The following is a 20,307-nucleotide window of genomic DNA, read 5'->3' on the forward strand; positions in this document are numbered from 1 at the left end:
TTTTTTTCCACAGACGTCCTACCTGGAGGCAGTGCCTGTTTTCCTGTCTGAGCCTAACGATGAATGTATTTAGAAGGACATGTTTATTTACAGACTTCATAATCTGTTTTATTTGTCTTTGGTTTATTTACTTATTTTGGATATTTAAAATGTGCAAACATCTTTTCATTCGAAGTAAAAGAAACTTACAAGTAACGTTTGAGCAAAATAAAAACTTTTTTTAAGCCAATAATTATTTAATATAAATGGTAGTTTCACTGGCCATTTTAAAATGGCATATCATATATCGTCACAAAAATGTTTTGATCAATATTGAAGAATTATGGATTAAAACAATCTCTTATATCTTCTTGCAGTGTGGTTGGTTTGCCTGGCGCCTCTATCCTGACCTCATCTGTCCAAACAACATTGCTCCAAAAGTTTTGTGGACCCGTGACTATCAGCGAAATTTACTGGGACGCACTTCTTGGAGGAAGTTCAGTGTTTTGCACAATCTTTTGAGTGATAAAGAAACTGAAACTACACTTAGTGATGCAGTTCTGATGCATTTTGAGCTTCAAAAATGTAGTGAAAGTGACTTAAAGTATTCCACTGTGTTCTGGAAAGACTTTCAATCAGAATGAGAATCAAATGTTTATTATATAATCTGTATTCCAGCATAACTTGTACACATATTATTCTCCAAAAAGCTTAAACTTTCAGTTAATTTTTGAGTCTATTCCGGTCCAGCAGACTCCCCGATTGCTTTCACAAACTCCCTGGAACAAAGCGGCAGAAAATAAAAGGAAATTTATGATGTGCACAGATGGCAACTTTTGTTCAGAAGATAAAGTTTTCAGCCGCTGCCAGCTGAGTGGGCACAGTGAAGACATTGTATGGCAGGAGGGGGAGGGTCAACTGCACAGCCTGCCACCCAGCTGACCTTTATTTACAAAAGATGCGCTGTCACTGCTGCCAAATATGCTCAAAGTCATTCGCCACTGATTTGACTTTAAAGCTCAGTGTCGCTAATCTAATTTAATCTGCCCTTGTAGATTCACCGTTAGCCGGAGCAGAGCATTAATGGAGGCAAGATTACGAGCCAGATTTGCTGTAATGCAGCAGCAGACACCTGCACAGAGAGTTGCTGCTGCTGGTTTGTTTGTGAGGGTCTTTCACATGAGCTCTTCCTGTTTTTGGCTGAATGATGCAGAAGCATACAAGTAAGGCCGGAGGAACTCACTTACACTGAGGACACGAGAGAGAGAGACGGAGGGAGATAAAGAGAGAAAACACAGAAATAAGGAGACAACAGGATGAGGTGCTGTGAATTTGGTTTGACAAGTTTTCTCTCCAGACTGTGGTGAAGCGTTCTCACATATCGACATCAGACATGTGGACTGCAGAGTGGCAAAGTGCCATATCAGAACCATCTGAAAGCTTTCCAGACTTTACAAATTAAAATCTGAAAGCTGTGGCTTACATCAACCTAACAATTGCTTTCCTACACAATTCCACTTGATTATCATCTCCCTTCAGTTTACTATCTGGGCTTTCTTCCATTGACATGGATTTCTACTGTAGATTTACTTTTGACGAGGCCAATCAGCAAACGGAAGGAGAAGTTGTGATCGATGATGCAGATTTTTTAGAATTGTAGTCTGCCTGTAGTTTTAGCAACGGCAGTAGTGGAAGTCAATGAAGCCGTTCAGTTCATGATGGTCATGCTTATAAATATTGAATTACCATTAACAGCCACTTCGTTCAGCTCTCCACTTTTCACAGTGGAGAATGACTGTTAACATTGAGCTGACCCGTGACTATCAGCAAAATTTACTGGGACGCACTTCTTGGAGGAAGTTCAGTTCGTCAGCTTCAAAGTGTCAAACTGCCGCTGTACATACATCATAATCAAACGCTAGTGATTGGAAGCAATTGTTTCTCAATATCCGGCGGTTCAGACACTTTGTGTGAAGCAAAGTGCAGAGCAAGGGGTTGCTTTTTACCAGGCTAAGCATACATTTGTATTCGGTTTAAGGGCTCAAAACATGGAAGGCAACATTGGTTCCTCTCCGTCGTGATGAGGCGACAATCTCTTGCCCTCCTCAAGCCAAACTACCAGCAAAATTGGTCTATGTAAAATTTGGAGCTGGTACATGGGGGCTAGTGATGGAACACAAGAAAGTTGAAAAGGATGTCACTGCTGTCACCATCATGTCTCATATGTTTGGCCAAACCCACCACCTTTCCCCAACACTTGAAATCGCAGCAGGTCCACTTCAAGTACCTGTGCAGGGTGAAGTACGCCTGAGTATGTAGGGGCCTTTAGAGATCATTGATGAGCAAAAAGCATCATAAAAACCAAGGAACACAGCAGGCAGGAAGGAGTGGAAGATGTGGTGAAGCTTAAACTCAATATCCAAAGCTCTAACCATCTCCCAGAGTTCTGTCCAATCCATCACCTGAACAAGGAGAGAGGACAGGGCAACTGGAGACCTACCAAAACATAGACCACCTCAAGTGAAGCACAGAACGTGGAAAACACTGCCCTGTATGCAAAACTCTTAGTGGTGGAAAACGATCACCTCACATCAATCCTGAAATCTTCACCCCCTAACAAAGCATGGTAGGGGCAGTGTCAGGCTGTGGGGCGGCTTTTCTTTAGCAGGGATATTGGTCTGAGCTCGGAACAGGTGAGTATTGGAAGAAATTATGTGACAGGCAGGAAAATATTTGAGACTTCGGCAGAGGTTCACATTCCAGTGAGAAGCATTTTAAAATGGCCTAGTAAAAGTCCACACCCATGCAATTAGAGGGCCTGAATAAAAATATGAAAGTGTCATACAAATAATAGTAAAAATGATAATCATCATCCATTTCCTCTCATTTTACAATCATGCCCTGAAGTTGAACATTTGGATATTGTTCTTATTCTAAGGCTTTTTAGCTTCAGTAATTGAAGTCTTCATTAGCATTAGAAAAGCATCGCTGCCATTTGTCTGCTTCACGCCTGTGTTCTCACTGTGTCGGTCCGGACAGACATGGTGAGGGGCCACTGCGCCGACTCCTTTCAGAAGCAGACCCCTCTGGTTAAACATAAAGCCAGAGCAGCTGCAGGGGGTGAGGAGAGGAGAAGAGGAGGGGGCTTTGGTTTATAGTTCTTGAGCCTCGGAGCCGTCACAAGGCACTCCATGCCACAACAAGCCATCTCATTCTGCCCTGCTGCAGATCCAGTCAGATGTGTGGGCTGCTCAGATGGCTGAACACAGCAGGACTCAGGGAACAGAGCCCAGACTCTAGGTGTCCAGGGGCCAAAGGGTACCAAACATTTTCACTTTATAAAAGCACCATGTATTAAAAGAATTTCAATGATGGTTAAATACATTTGATTGATGAAAGGTGGAACATCTGGTCATTTCTATGTGTAAAAAAAATTACATTTATCAAAAAAAAAAAAGTTTTCTCCTGGCAAAACATTGAATCAGCAGGCCAAACTTTATTGGGGTGGGGATTTCTAGCAAACAGAAACAAATGAAAAAGACATTAGTCACCGTTTTCTTTATCCTGACCTTTAACCAGATTGGACATCTGGGGTTCTGAACTGTGTGGTAAATGGTTGCTTGCTACAACCTTGGTTTGTTTAACCATTCCAAAACCAGCATTTCAGAAGAAGTCCAAATCTTTTCATATGGAGTCAGTGTTCCAGAGAAACAGAACGGTTATCTGAATTCCTGGAGGCAGAATTAATGGGGAAGCATTTCAGTCACAAGATGAGCTGGAACTTCTGTATTTCTGTAATCTGCCAGAAAAGTGAGTCACCAACAACTGAATAAGCTCTTTGTAAAACACATGCTTACCAAGCACTGGTGCAACATTTCTTTATAATATGTGAGCAACACTGAATCTTTTTACATGGAAACAATAACTTGAAACTTTAATATGACAGTTCAGCATTCAACCAATTCTCTAGCCAGTCTGTCAGAGAACAGCAGCAGAGAAACCCATATGCAAATTTGAGATCGCCATCTGATATTAATAGAGCTGCTCCGGCTGATAAAATGTATTTACCAATATTGCACATTTATTTCAGTTCTTCCAGGATGTTACAATGTTTTTGTTTTTTTTGCAGCCTAAAATGACTGATTCTGTGACACCTTTTTCATCAAATTGTCAAAGTTGTCATTTTTCTTAAGCTTTATTTTTATCACAACATGGTCCAACAAAAAAGATTAAAGTGCTGCACATATTCTTCCCAGAAAGACACAATTTCAATAATTGTTTCTATTTAAAATGTAAATGGCATTTTCTAGCGCCTTATTGAATTATCAGCCTTAATAAGAAGGAAGAAGAATTTCATATTGATCATTAAGGCTAATATAAACTGTATGCGCGGTATAAGCAAATCCTACAGAATAGTTTTATTTATCAGATAATTACAAACATGTAAAAAAAAAGTTAATATCAGAAGACAACATCCATTTTTTGTGCTGATTTGCATCTCTTTTTTAAGAGCTCTAATCCTCTGCCCCCTGGACATCCTGTGGGTCCAGAATCTAGGCTTATATTGAGGCTGTAATGCAGAAAAACGGAGCTGACGAATTCGCCAAACAACAGAAAATCACTCTAGGAAAGTAGATTCTGAGATGGTTTGACTATTGAAGGCTACGGAGGCATTCTGCCTCCCATCTCTTCTCACTTTCTGTGTTTCCCCATCTCATTTCCTCTCAGGTCCTTCAGTGAACCAATACAGCAAACGATAAAACACACAGAAAATCAAGAAGTAACCATCACTTTTTCGACCTACAAAAATTAAACACTAGCTGTTCTCTTGTGAGGGTTCTGGCTGATTCTGAGGCTTCCCTGCTGGGAAATGAACCCCAGTCTGCAGGCTGATGGGTGGCTGATCAGTTAAGCAAAAAGGTTAGTCTCTGAAGAACAAGTCAGGCCACTTCAACACCAGCTAGACGTGAAAGACATCCAGGCTGCAGCGCTCCCGTGGATTTCCAGTAACCCTGCAGACTGTGTGCTGGAAGAGGCGAGCTAAAATAATCAGCATCTTTAGATCTTTCTCTAAAACTGGGACGCAGCGTGAAGCTATTACATGCTCCCGTGAGCCCAGATCAGCTGTGATTTGATTGACACATCACCTGCTCCTGAGGGCGACCAGCTCTGCGTGGAATACTGAGCAGCAGCGGCTGCTGAGGAGCGAATTAATCCTCACTACACTGGGGGGGATTTGCAAGTCGATTAAAGGAAGGCCTTGCTCCAGATCAGGAGTTCAGATCCAGAATCCCCAACGTCTTTGGTTATATAACTTCCCTGTCTCTTTGTTTGAGCTCCTTTATGTAATGAGGAGATCCTTATGGTTCATACAAATATGTCTAATCTAAGGCCTGGATCAGGCCAGTGACGACGGTGTCATCTGCAAACTTCAGGAGTTTCACAGACGGGTGAGGACAGAAGACACCACTAGGGGGCACTGGTTCCGGTAGTTGTTATGAGTAGTGTACAATAGGACTGACTGGTCAACTCCAAAGGTGGTAGACATGTGAATGTTTATTCACATGTCAATTATTCACCCCTCATCTTCTAATAAGGGGTGACGCTAACCAAATATTTTCCATCTTTGAGTGACTTCTTTAAAATGATGCCAAAAAAATGTGAAGTTTGTCATTTTGAGAGATTAGAATTCACAGCCCTGATCACGTCATACTAATCGGGTAAAAGCCAGCCGCTCGTTCTACGCTTTGCTTTGTACAGGCAGTCTGGGCTATACTCTATTGAGAAACAACAATTTGCTGGAAGCATGGACTCTGTTGAAGTTTGACATTTTACGCAATTGCTAACAAATATTTGTAACATATGCAATTCACCAGTTAGATGTTGTGAAGCTTATTAGAAATTTCCTGCACTGAAAGGAAATGAGAAATGAGTAGAATTGTGTAGGTAGAAAATGGCTTTAGTGCAAACATTTTCAACTTTTTTCAAAGAGCATATGCAATTAAATTGAACAAAATAAGATTCCCACAAGTGCTTGCAGAATCAGTAATCACCTAGTTACAATGGGGGGAGGGGAAATCATATATTCATATCAAATATTAATAAGTACTTTAACTCCTCTTATTACCACTGTGTTGTCATTTGGGCACATAAATACACCTCTGCGTTAAACCACCTTCGAGGCGCTGTGGTGATTCTTTTGACCAAACAGAAGCAGCTCGGTTTCAGATTGGTGTGTTAAAATCCACACTTCCACTACAGTCCTCTCAGAATGAGAGCCGCTTGGGACCAAAACGAGTGTGTGTTCAGTCCTCCATGAGTCTCTGTGTGATCTAGGCAAGTTTGTACAGTCGGTCAGGGAAGATGGTTCAGTAAGCTTCTGCAACCAAGAAGACACTAGAAAAAAAAGATACATCTCAGCAGCTTAAAAAAGCTTAAGATTTAAACAATCTGTGCTCAGTACTCTTAAAGTTGAAGGTGCATCAATTACAGTTTTCTGGACAATCACTGATCTTTAAAAAAAACCCTCACTTGCTGATTTCAATTTTGGCTGATACCATTTATTTTTTTTAAATCTGGGCACATTCATCAGCCGGATAATCAATCGGTGCATCCCTATTTAAAATATTACTGTCATGTTGTTTCTAATCAATTAATTAGCTAGTTCCACTTTGAATACTCAAGTCAAGTGCATTCAGACACTTGGCATTCACTAGTGCATTGGGACTGCAATCCTGAGCTATGATTTTCTTCGTCTGCATCTTAAATCCGAGTTGAGCAATGCAGAGAAAAGAGGCTGCAGTCAAAGCGAGGAGCTGAGAACACAGACCATGAGGCGGGACGCTGCAGAGGGAGCCGGCTGAGACATGCTGCTGAGACACGGCTCATTTCAGAGGTGAGACATCGGTTGAAGCCTCGCTCTGCTCAAGATACAGATCCAGAAGATTACAGGAAGCACATTGGCTTGTCTGTCACATCCAGGGGTTGTTCAGTCAGACTGCAGCGCGCGTCACTCCCCCTCACACTGTTAATCACTGGTGGAAAAAAAACAACAACCTCACAGCTGGTTAATTATGGATGAAATCTCTCTGAGCGATAAACATGCACACATAAAGCACTGTTGTTTTTCCCTCCAAACCCAAACAGCAGCCATCAGCCCACCTCCCACAGGATAAACATATCATCAATAAGTAATGAAACAGCCAGATGTACGGTATAACCCACCTGTTTGAGCAAACACAAGAAAGAACTCCAAAACACAGAGATCATGTTACCACGTCCTGCTGGAGAGACGGATCATACATTTATCCAGACATCAGCTGACCCATAACTGCCCTTTGACCCATCAACAGTTTGACCTCATAGCAGTTAATGATTTACAACACTTTCAGGAAGACTGATTGAGATTCTTTGAGGGTTGTAGTCAAGTGGAAAGCTATGGCAGCTATGTGTGGGCATGGCATTATTACATCTAAACATGCTTCAACCTCTCATTGTTTGCATTGGAGTTAGGCTTATTAGTTTCCACAACATGAGCATGAATGTCATCTAAATGTTATTTATGGATGATTTACTTGAGTTGTTCCAGGGTGGGAGTTCAACTGCATCAGAGTTTGATCGACCATTCAAGTCCCTAAACCAACCAGAGTTTGAAGGTAAACAAACTACAGTTTAATCGGAGCTAACTAAATAGGTGGCTAGTGTGAATCTGAATTGATGACATCTGTTTTACTTTTTACCCCACCAGAAGAACAGGTTCAACACAGAGTCACCTAGTAGATTATTTGCCTGAGAAATACACCAGTCAAAGTTGCATTATAGTTTCTTTCAACATAAATATGCACTGTAGGATTGTTCCTTAATTTTCATCAGGCTGCTGCAGTGTAACATTTTACAATTAAAAAAAATGTTTTGTCTTAAAATGCACTTTAACGCAGTTCAAACATCTAATTATATATTTGTCCAGTTCAGACGCTGAGATCCTTCTCAGCGTCTGTATCTGTATCTGCAGCTAATTATCACAAGTGAGCTCTTCCAACAAGTAAAATGTCTAAGCTTCTGGTAAGTTAATCCAAAACACCTGAGTTAAATGTCGTGTCAATGTGGATGTGTTTTAATGTGACATTATATATGCGACATCGTGGGACATTCAAAGGAAATGACAAAGGATACCAAAAGGAGAAGTTTTGAGCTTGATTCATCTGTAGCAGGAACTTCCAAATCTAGTCATCTGTTCAAATAGCTCCACACAAATATAAGTGCGATGGGAATGTCCAGCCATTACATTATCAGGAAGGAGAGAGGTGAAGGTGTTTAAGGGTGATATGAATTTATAAATCCCCAAACAAAATTAAAAGATCTTGTGAATATGCTGAATGAAGGGATCTGGACTAAACATCTGCAGGTTGCACAAATGCCAGATGTTCCTAAAAGTTTGACTTAAACACTGCAGTTTAAAAGGCAACATTGACTTGTAATGTCAATTGCCAATGCCAATTACAAGTCAATGTAATTTCATTGACTCGTACATAAAGTCATTTATCTGAGGCAAAAATCATAGAAAGCAGGTAACTGACTGAAAAGTGTTTTGAGTCAATCAATCTGCTGAAATTTAAACTAAAAAAAAAACTCTCCAGATAAAATAAATGAAATAAAACAATGAGATAAATTATGAGTGAAAATGTTATAAAGGATTATGAACATCTCAAATCAAACATTTCATCATGCTCAACCTTTTTCTTATAAAAAATACCTTCAGATTGTCTATATATTTTTTCTGATTAACTGTTTAATAATTGGATAGCAAAAGGTGCTTCATTGGAAGATTTGTTTTGTTTGGTTTTTGTATACAAAATTTGAAACATGTGAAGTTAAAATTTCCACTCAATGAGTTCTGGGTAATTACAGCTCTATGTTATTTCAGGATGTTGACTTTATAGAGTATGTACACTCCTGTTAACAATTCATAAATGATTAAATTAGCTGATGGTTATTTCAAAAATCGATTCAGGCCTAGTTACAATCAAAGGTTGTAGGTTTTTACTCCTGAATATTGAAGAACGGATGGCAAAAAGGAAGAAATGTGAGACATTGTCAGTGATGCTGATTTTAGTCTAATTTTTCTTCTTATGCAAATCAACCTCGAACATGTATAATACCTACAATAAGAGAAGTTTAACACTGCTGTCCACTATAGTGACCACTATTCAGGTGTTAACATTCTTCCTTCAGGTCCTTTCAAACATTAACTTTCCATTTGCTTTTCATTTTCTAAAGTCCCAGAAAAATCAGCAGTAATAACAGATTTGCAGAGCCCAGCCTGCAACATGTGGCTGAAACATGTCTCAGTAACCTAGCATTAGCTCTCCTCTGCATCAGCAGCGGTACTAACTTTTAGGCCAAATTAAAATACTTCTGCTCAATTTATTCAGCTTTTAAATATGGAACGAGGCGCTCCAGTGCACTGCTGAACTCCTGAATACGGGCTAAATGGACTTGAGAGCAAAATGGAATTGGAGCGATTAAGTGGGAGGAGAAGGAAAAAAAAGAAAGCAAAGGGAGATTAAAAATGGAAAAATGTTGGGCAGGGTATGAGAGGAAGCTCGACTTGCCTGTGCACCAGATGCAAACGAGCGACTCTGATTCCTTTCAGAGGAAATGAAGCCGCAATCGAAAGGCTCTGACTGACTTTGCAAGCCTAGAGCACGTAGTAATCAAGCAAAAAGTTGAGCTATGGCAGGTGGAAGTGCAGGGCCGACAGTAAGGGAGCGCACAAACAGGATGTGTGTCAGCTCTTGAAGCAAGACAAAAGGCTAATTGAATTCAGAGAAATGAAATATGAAAGAAATGCTTACATCACAAAAGTCATGCACTCATTCCTCCCTGGATATCACTGTGACACTACAAGCATGTTTTTAGTAATTGTAAAAGTAAACCTTTATTCAGGCAAGATGGAGCCAATGAAAGAACTGCAGACCAAGGTTATTATAGTTAATTAAAATGAATAAAATAACAAAAACTGAAACTGAGAAAACATTTTTGCAACTGAAATAAATAAAAACGGTAATTAATGAGGGAAAATTAAAACTAACTGGAACTTTAGAACTGGAACATTTTTAAAGCCAACTAAAGCATCCTGAAAAGTATGCAATATACTTTATTTATGAGTCTATATTAGCTTTGCAAACTGCACACAAGCAGTTTCCACCAGCTGTTAGTAAATTATGACACTCCTTAAATAGTTGCTCCTCAGTTTTAAGGAGCAACTGAAGCTGCTCCTCAAAACGACAACAGCAGAAGTTGGGAGAAAACACCAGTCAGTTATTGTTCAACAACAGTTGAATATATTTGTTGAAAATAGTCTCATCTATTGAGTCTTCATAATTGATGCATCCATAATTACAATAAAAACACTGTGACCTTTTCAAATTCTGACAGTAAGATTTTACCAAGGTGTGAAAAAACTAAAACTACAACTAATAAGAACTAAATAGAAGCTAAACAATAAGTAATAAAAACGAGCTAACCCACTTTAAAAACTCATCAAAACTAACTCAATTAGACAGAACGTCTCAACTAAATAAAGTTAAACTGTACTGAAAAACCCAAAACAATTGCAGCCCTGCTGCAGTCAGAGGTGATCATATGATGGTAGCTCTACAGCCGCTCTGTGACAGCTCGTATTCATCCGCGGCGCACTATTTACTCGTGCACAATAACTTCTCTTGAGCCTGAGAGTGGACCATGACTCAGCGGGAACGACAGAAAAAGAGGCGGATGGAGAGCGACTTTCCCTTCCACTGTAAGCCTGACACAAAGAGCGGCATTAAGCGTCCCTGTCTCACGTCGAGCAGCAGAGGAGCGGCTGACCGGACCTCCAGTTATCGGGTTCGTCTGACGCCACGCCTGCTCCGCGTGACGACATCACGGCTTGTTAAGGGAACAAATTTTCATCTCAAGAAGGACTTGAGCTGAAAGCCACATCTGAAGGAGTCGTCTATGAAAGCGTTCTTTGATGTGGAAATGATCGTATTTCTGAGAAAAGCTCCGATGTGATATTATCCAGCTGGTTTGTAGCTCTGGGCTTCAGGCTGGAACCATAGAAGAGTTCCTGATGAACAGAGTCATTTAGCCAATATAACTGAGATATGCTTGCTTGTCAGCTTGGCTTTGTTGACTCCATTTATTCAATATCTAATTTTTAGTTTTGAGAGTTTCTACCCTCTTTGAAAATGCATTTAAAAATGTATGTCAGAAGGAATATCCCAGAGATTTCTCCCACTCAGAGAGAATTCATGAGCTCTCCACAAGTCAGGACTTTAAAGATGGCAAGATGGAGGCTATGGAAAGGAAGACAGACGACGTTTGTCACATCAAGGACACAGCAGACCTGCTGTGAACACATCAGACTTAAAACTGAAAGTTTGAATGTACCCTGACTGCAGTTGAAGAATGAGGCAAATTTGGTCATCTGTCATATGGAGTCGATGCCTGTGGAGACTTTTCATAATTACTTTAGGGATTATAATTTAAACCTGAAATGGAATGTGAATGACACAAAAAAGCTTTTCTTTTTATTTCATAGAAATAAACACTTTTTACTCAAACACTTGGACTAAACACACTGAATGTTTACTGTTTTTAATCACTTTTATTGCTGGAAAATAACTAAAACATTTTTATAGACCAAGAAAATAGAAGCTAATTGGACCAAAAGGTAAACCACCCACCCATCCATCCAAACGACAAACAGCCAAAACATCCAACCAGAGCTCTGACAGAACGGTTCACATCTCGATTCTACACAGAGCTGACTCAGGTCTGGATGCATATGTACGTCACTTTCTACAGAAGCCTGGAAATAAATTCAGGAGCAGCATCTCGTTATAGTGAGAACGTTTTTCACTACAAGAAGAACGTTTTTGTCAAAATAAGAAAGTTTCTTGCTAAAATAAAAAATTTCTCCTTAAAACAAAAAGTTTCTCACTATGAGATGCAATGTTTGTTAAAACGCGGAGGATTCTTGCTTTAGTGACTTTTATATCTAGTTATGGAAAACAATAAGATTTAAAAATACACTCCTCATACAGATTTCAACTTTTTGAAAAGGCATAAAGGGGCTCATTACACCATTCCTCCAAACTGATTCTTCTAGACGACAGCAGAAACTCATCAGAGGCGTTTTCATATTACGCTTACATTTCTTATTTAAACGAGAAGATATTTTTGTTTATATGACATCTCATTGTAACAGTTTAAAAAAAATCTCATTAAGAAAAAAAGGCCTTGTATTTTTTGGGAGTTTTGCATCTTGATATGACTAGGACATTTTGTCATTTAACCCTGAATCGATTTCTCAGCTCTGGCAGTTAAAATGCTTCTATACTTTTCAGACTTGTATTTGCAAAACATCCTGCATCATCTTACCTCTGCCAACTTTGTGTCGCTCTGTCACATAAAATCCAAATAAAATGAACATGTTTGTACATGTAATGTGAAAGAAATTAGGACTTTTTTTTTAAACAAACTGTAGGTGTGAAGTAATTCCAAGAAACAAAACTTACTTCAATTATAAAAATGTATCTTATTAGTATCTAACACCTGATTCAAGCACAAAGCTTTAGAAATACTCTGACTGCCAGGGGAACTGATGGAGTCTCATGATGTCAGTTCTTATCATCAACATCTTCCCTCACAATTTACTCAACTTGACCTCTATCAAGTGCGTTCACATTGATTTGACCCCTGCTTCAGAAAGACTACCAAGCAAGGAACAGGCCGTCATCACCAAGGCAACCATCAGTGTACTGCGTGTCAGCTGTTCTGTGTTCACTTGGTGGAAACATGACTGAATGAAGTTCATTATCAGCTGAGCGACTGGCCCTTGAAGTGGGTTCTGGTGTATTTCATAATCACGGCAACATTTTTATCATTCTTCTCATCGCTGGTAGAGACTTATTCATATTGCTACAGAACTAATTAAAATGGAGCAGCTCCTCCCTGTTGATCAGAGGGTGGAGGAGGATAGCAGAGTTTGTTTGGAAGAAAAGACTGACCGCTGACAAAAACAGAGAAAACCACAAGAACATGACAGCAAACACATCGCAGTCTGGATCTGCTCTGGTTGATTATCTAAGCCTTTCATCTCAGCTCAGTGTTCTCCTGTTTCTGTGGAAGAGCTCTCCATCACGGCTGGCAGAATGATGTGGAAAACCTGAGATGTAGAGATGAACTGACCAATCAGACAGACACAAAACTTTCAATTTTCTCTTAATTTAGCTGTTAAGGAGATGAAAAGTATTTTTCTATACATTTACTACATACATCAAAACTAACAGCTCCCATCGACTCACTAACAAACAGGAAGTGTTGATGGAGAAATGTTGCTGTTGGTTTTTGATGTGGTCCTAGCTAAAAGGCTAACATTGCTAACATTAAATCACTAATCATAAACATTGGTTCCACCAATGGTAAAGAACTACACTAACATGGTGTTTAGCAGAAGCTAATGCTACAGCATCAACATCAAAATATATCTGCTCTTTAAAAGAAACTACTCTTGATCAACGGTTTTATTTTGACATTAGAATTTTTACGTGTCGTATAAAAAAAAGAGAGAAAAGGGGAGAGGAAATTGAGCTGGTCCATAAACAGACTTCACCAACTTCAAAATACGAGCATGAATATAAATATCTAACTGCTTAAACAAGTCGATGACAACACTTCACCACACATGTTGAACTTTATTCAACTGAAACTTTACAAAACAGCCAAGTGAATTCGTGTCATTTAGGGAAGGTTAAGTGTGCGAAATGTTTTCAAAGTCAGTGAAAGCGCTAAAGAGCTAAATAAAAAATTTGTTCTGCTATTCCACTAACTATTAGTGCGTTAGTGGAAGTTCAAGCATAGATGGGGAGAATTCTAGAATTTATTTTTAATTAGGTTGAAATTGAAATGAGCGTGTATGCAAGTATAACAATTTGCTGCACAAGTTGGAATTCAGTATTGGACAGGAAACATGCAATTTCAGTACACATTGCATGTTTACTGACATGAGAGAATTTTTTTTTCTGAAAAAACAAAACATAAGATGATTATGTACCTGCAACATTTTAGAAAACCTGTTTAATAATAATTAATGCCTTTGTTTCACATGGAATGGTGATGCATAGCTTTAAAGCGTAAACTACTGCACAGAGCTCACCCTGCAGATGAATCTACCTCAATCATACCTGCTGCACTTGCAGCACTTGAACTCAGCTTCCTTCACCGCCACATGGCTGGAAACCACAACCTGCTTACACTCTCTGCAGCGAAAACTTTGCAAGAAGCCACCAAACCGAGTGACCTTACGGTTTTTGCTGTAAAGCCAGCTCATGGAACAAAATGGCTGTGATCCAGACCTGGTGGGGTTTGATCTGCTAAGACAATAGCAAAGGACTGTTCTCAAAGGAAATGGAGGTGATGAGAATGTTTAACCCCAATTAGAAACTCTATAGAAAAAGTGCTGCTGCATGATGGAAAGATAACAGGAAATAATATGTTTACTCACTGTTCACCCTCTTTCAAGTGTAGAAATGAACTAGAAAATCAGGAATTACATTTTAAAACACAAACTAACTCAAATCAGAGGCAAATCCCAAAAACCAATCCCAGCAGATAAGGTGGTGATTAACAGCCTGTAAGTGTCAGCCCTGCTGCGGATGAAGCACCTGACGTAGTTCGGTGGTCTTCACCCACAGCTCCGACCACTGTGGGTGATTAGTGTGTTAGACTCCCACACTAACGATAAAGCATGGTAGAGAAGGGATGATGGCTTGGGATCATTTGAAGCAACAATATAAGTGCAACATGGTAAAAAAAATTTAAAAAAAATCATCACACAAATAATATTTAGTTAGGATTTATTTGTTCAAGTGGTTTTACTACAGACCACAGCATAAATATAGGTAAACCTGCTAAGTTTAGACGCATGGACTGAAATAACGTCATTGGCATTTATAGAGCCTCTTGCTTCGCTGAAGAGTTTTTTGTGAAAATGAAGTCGAATGCAAAACTAATGAGCAGAAACAACCAGAAGATTTGACACTTCTAGAGTGTTCTGAACCCACCAATATTTGTGAATATTAAAACACACACACACACACACACACACACACACACACACACACACACACACACACACACACACACACACACACACACACACACAAAAGAAAACAAAGAGAGAAAAAGTTCAAGGTATACTGATTGACATTTACTTGTGAAGTCAGGAGTTTCATCCAGAATAAATATATGTTGTGCTCAACGATGCACATATTTACTGTACAGAAAAACACTATGAAAACATGTTCACAGGAATTCTGCATGTGTTACTGTGTATAATCAATATAATGAACAATGAAAAATGCATATAGGCTGTTCAGTAATAAAGTTCTTGCTATATTTTAAACACACATCAGCTATGAGGTTGGGGTCGGTGTGCCACCTCCGACTGTCCCTCTTGGAAGATGCCAGTTAGCATCTCAAAAGCTCATTTAATCACTGACTCTGACCCAAATCCCAGAGGAGTTGAACAGGAAGCTTTATGGATGCAGAACAGAGAGGGGAGGAAGTTCAATATCCCAACATCTGAGCTGAGCCATGAGACTATCACACAGCAACAAACTTCAGTCAGAGGCCTCCACTGATTAGTTGCAAGACTGACTGCTAGTGGGGATCCTTCCTGCACACAGCATCCCGTCCACAGCGGCTCTTTGTGGATGGATAACAGGAGTTACCATTACTAGGAAAACTTTCAATATCAACTTCACTTAAATTTAATTTCTTGCTTCTCATAATCACAACGTTCTGTTCTTTTTCAGGTTTAGCATCTAGGTCAGTACAATCCACTGGAAATGTTCATCTGATTGAACATAATAAAAAAAAAAAAAGAAAGAAGACAGATATTAACCAGTCAAACACAAGATCCAAATCTATCCTTTGGGGCCGCGGTTCCCTACTATTAATGTGGGGATGGCGACTGGAAACTGGACCACAAACTGGTTGAGAAGAGTTGAGCAGCTGGTCCAGCCTCATATGATTCACTCACAGACACATTTAAAGCTGCACTGCACCGACCGCTTAGCGTGGACAGACTGCCCCCCCACCCAAAAAAAAAAAAAAAAAATCCCTGCAGCATCACCAGAAACACACAGCAGCCGAATTATGTGTCCTTCATCTGACTCCACCAAGCATCGATGAGATGTTGATGGTTTGATGGGGGGTAAATAAGGGGATCAAAATGCGTCAGTGCTTGGAGAAATAAGAGACCCCCTCCACCCCCTTCAAACCCCCACCAGCACCAGCAGCTTCATTAGTTTCGTGTTGATTCTTCCATTAAGTCACAAAGAGGATGTGAGCTGCTGGAGCAGCGAGCAGGGCATCACGTTCAAACCAGGACGACGCCTCAGCTCCACACTGGAGCTGGAGCAGCAGCAGGAGGGAAACACTGGCCGAGAGAGCTAACGCTGCCGAAGTGCCTTCATGTTTAAAGAAACGCCAGTAAAAAAAGAAATAGTCTGAGGAGGGGGATAAATAAATCCCAGCCATTCACTCCGCTGTGGAGACAGGACAGAGCAGAATGATGTGGAAAACCACAGCAGAGCGTCACTTACCGATATAAGCGGCACTAATGTCCCACAGCGCCGATTTCCATCACTTTAGGCTGAACGAATGTGTCGGTAATAGAGAGCGGCGGCGGCTGCTGCGGCGGCGGCGGTGGCCCTGTCGTTCTATCGCCCTGCTGCTCCGTAGTAGCCGCTGCGTGTGATGGCTTTAGATCTACAGGGCCACAATGAGACTGCGATGCCTTCACGAGCTGTCGGAAATATTCCAATAAACAACAACGGGTAAACAAATGTCGGCTCCAGAAGTCTTTAGGGGAGGGTTCGGGAGGGAGAAGCGAACTTGTTTTCCCACCTATTAATACGTGGAAACTAATTATTTAGACAAATTGCTTTACAACGTTTTATAGTGAGCAAACTTATTCAAAACGGAGTCAATTTAAATCGGGCCCATGCAACTGGACATATCCTTGTAAGATATTCGCTTAAGAATGTTTCCAAATATTGTGACCAACTTATAACGTAGTTCACCTTGGAGTATTAACTTTCCAGACCCTTTTTGGACGATTACCTGTCCGCTCTCACTTGCAGCTGGAAAACCCGAGCTGTAAAAAACTAAACAACCAAGTCGTGAAGTTTGAGTGGCAGCAGGTCTGTCCAATCATTGCTGGTACACGGGTGAAGCGCTGAATGTAAATACACAGATTTCTATACCACAAATGTCGGCTAAATTTTGAGATAATGCTATTAATAAGCCGAAGAAAACAGTAGGCAAAAGCACGTGTTTGTTGCAGTAACTTATATGTATTTTTTTAAAGTCTGAATTTGTCCTGGGTGCTGAATGAGATGCTGTTTTACGACTGTCTGTAAACAGGTGTGCGGACTGCAGTGTGGGGTTTCCGCCATCTCCTGTCTGCTTTGAGTACTGCACTTTTCTGCTTCATTGCCGAAAACCACAATCTCGCTGAAGGAACCTCCGCATCAGTCTAAAGTTATTTAACCCATCCTAACATTCTGTTTAATCCCCTCGTCATGTATTTTTGTTATATACAAAAAAAAAAAAAAAAAAAAAAAAAAAACAAATAAACCGACCAACAGTATCAAACACTTTTTTTTTTTATTTTTGTCACAAACCAAGTTTTCTTTTTTGTACAGTAAAGGTTTATTATTGTAATTATATAAATGTAAACGTATTACTTCTGAATTAATTATACTGAAAGGGAATTTGGAACTTTTTTTGTTCAAGTGAATAATAAAAATAGCTGCACAACAAAACACAATGTTAGATTTTTTTAACAATTTAACATCAGTTCTTATGTTGATGTTGAATTGCTATTCAACATCAAAATCTCATAATTATGAGGGATGTTCAACGCAAGATGAAGAACTTTTTCTGCTCTTCATGAGGTGTTGAACATGAAATGAAGAACATCTTCATGAGACAATGTTCATTTTGTGAAGATGTTCTTATCCTCAGCATCCTTAACACAAAATGAAGAACATTTTCAGTTCAACATAAGGTATTGAACTGAAGATGAAGAACATCCACATGAGATTAAGATTCTTCATCTTATAAAGATGCTCTTATGTTAATCATCTTCAACATAGGATGACAAACATTCTGTCTTTTCCACTCCACTTTGAACACAAGATGTTCGAGGAAATCTTCATAGTATGAAGATGTTCTTCACCATATGAAGACTCTCCTACGTTGAACATCTTCAGCACAAGAATTTGTTCAGCATAAGATGTTCAACGTCTTGTGCTGAAGAGCTCTTGTAGTACACTATGTGCAAACATACAATGTAGCATCTGCTGGGCAGTGAAATGTCTATGGCTTTAGGGATGCTGAGATTCAGCATACCTTCATATCCTCTACAATTTGTTTTTAATATGTCTGAGATTGTTTTCTGTTGTGTTTGGGAGCTGGATGTGAGGGGTTAGCTGCAGATTGTGAGGGTAGGTCCGGGTCAAATGCAAGTTCAATTTGTAGATCAATACAGTTTCTTTGATATGTATGTGTGTGGGGGGTTGGTGTGTGTGTGTGTGTGTGGTGTGTGTATGTGTGTATTAGGGAAAGTTTGTGTGTGGCCTTTGAACTCTTTTTCTGGTGTTCAAATACTTTCATAATTCACGGGTCCAAAATGACCTATAGGCAGTCCTTGTACCCTCAAGGAAATATAAACAAAAACAAAGTATCACTTTTTCTAATGATGGGGTCAATTTAGGAAAAGTCATAAAATTTCAAGAGGAAGTAGATTGTTTAGGGTATTTTTTTTTACAGCTAAACATGCTAGTGGGTCACTTTTGACCTGCAAGACAACACAAGGGTTAAAACATTACCACAGCATGATGCTGTCACCACCATGTCTCATTGTGTGAATGCAGTGTTCAGGGTGTGTGTTTGTTTTGCCTCATAAATAGTGCTTTTCTAAAAGGTTCAGTGTTACTCTCATCTGATCAAAGCAGCTTTTAACTTGTTTTCTGCAGGACTGGTAGTGTGTTCTTCTGGTCATTTTCCTGCAGGAACATGATTTTTCTCCTGCTAACACATGGTCCCACTTGAAATCCGAGAGCTCTGTAGCTCCTCCAGGGTGACCATGCAGGGACTTCTTGCGTGCTTTAACACAAACCTTACAATCCAACAAGCCATTTTTTTCTTTGTTCATAGTCTACCTGCCATACTCTGCATTTATTCTGAGATACAGTTAACTAATTAGCCGACATTTAAACAAGATGGTTTACACTGAAACTGGTAAAGTTTTTGCCAGGCTTGTATTGTAACTAAATGACCTTTGTGAGTGGATGGTGACTCCAGGCCCCTGAGTGTGTAGAAACAGAACAGATAGATGGGCGGATAGATTCGTTTTACAGATTGTAACATTTGGGCTCCATCTTCTGTCCACATTTAGAATAACACTTTTCTTCTTTGTGGCAGCACAATATATACAGGTGTAACCTCTGGACAATATGTGAGCATTTTCAAACTTACTTAAAAATATTGTAATTACAAGCATTTATTCAGATAAAAGCTGAAGTAGTCTATTCAACTTTTATAAACAATATGTATTTTCCCCCATATCTGCAAAAAACAATTGCCACTGTGTTGGCAATTGTTCCAACAGGACCAGTACATTCTGAGAGAGATAATCTGTGAAAAAAAATAGAGTTTTTCTACCTCCTCTCTCTGGTCCTCCAGCTGTCTACAGAAACACACCGCTTCCTGTCAGAATTGACCAATCAGAGCCAAGAGGAGAATCTTGGCATTGTCAATCAAGCTTGTGTCTCTGCTGCAGTTGTGGTAATCGTGAAGTAATAACTTAACATTACAGGAAAGCTGACAGAGCTAATCAGACTCTGTTTTGTGTTTATAGTTTTTAAATAATTTACCTGTTGTCCTTTTTACATTTTACTAAGCAGGATAAATTATGACAGCAGTGTCCACTAGGGGGTGGTGTTGTTGCTCTGTGGCCCCGACACTGAGCCTCAGTGTCAGCTGTTATGTGATGTCTGTTTTAGTGATGACAGACACATTTAGCCTTTGCCAGCTTGCCATGGCTCAGAAGCTAAAGCGGTTCCCACTTGGCGTCAGAGAGACCACCTCCCATTGATTACTTGCCAGCATGTAACCAACCCCAGTCTCAAGCCAAGGTCTGTCTGCTAAAAACTCTGCGGGAGTCAAAGAATTACAGTGCCTTGCAAAAATATTCATACCTCTTGACCG

General features: G+C 39.8%; 1 protein-coding gene across 4 annotated transcripts in view; it reads right to left on the minus strand.

The window, feature by feature from the left end:
- The window catches only part of fynb (FYN proto-oncogene, Src family tyrosine kinase b), a 65,129-nt gene extending 48,307 nt beyond the window's left edge, over positions 1-16,822 (minus strand). For 2 of the 4 annotated variants that reach the window (XM_055044603.1, XM_055044602.1), the window contains exon 1: positions 16,635-16,822. The gene's annotated coding sequence lies outside the window, so the exon portion shown is untranslated. The remainder of the gene's footprint in view (positions 1-16,634) is intronic. The other 2 variants (XM_055044607.1, XM_055044605.1) reach the window with 1 other exon arrangement.
- Between the last annotated feature and the right edge of the window lie 3,485 nt (positions 16,823-20,307).

The sequence above is a fragment of the Poeciliopsis prolifica genome, unplaced genomic scaffold (genome assembly GCF_027474105.1).
Source record: "Poeciliopsis prolifica strain line A6 unplaced genomic scaffold, Auburn_PproV2 SCAFFOLD020, whole genome shotgun sequence".
In the NCBI taxonomy this organism is placed as follows: domain Eukaryota; kingdom Metazoa; phylum Chordata; class Actinopteri; order Cyprinodontiformes; family Poeciliidae; genus Poeciliopsis; species Poeciliopsis prolifica.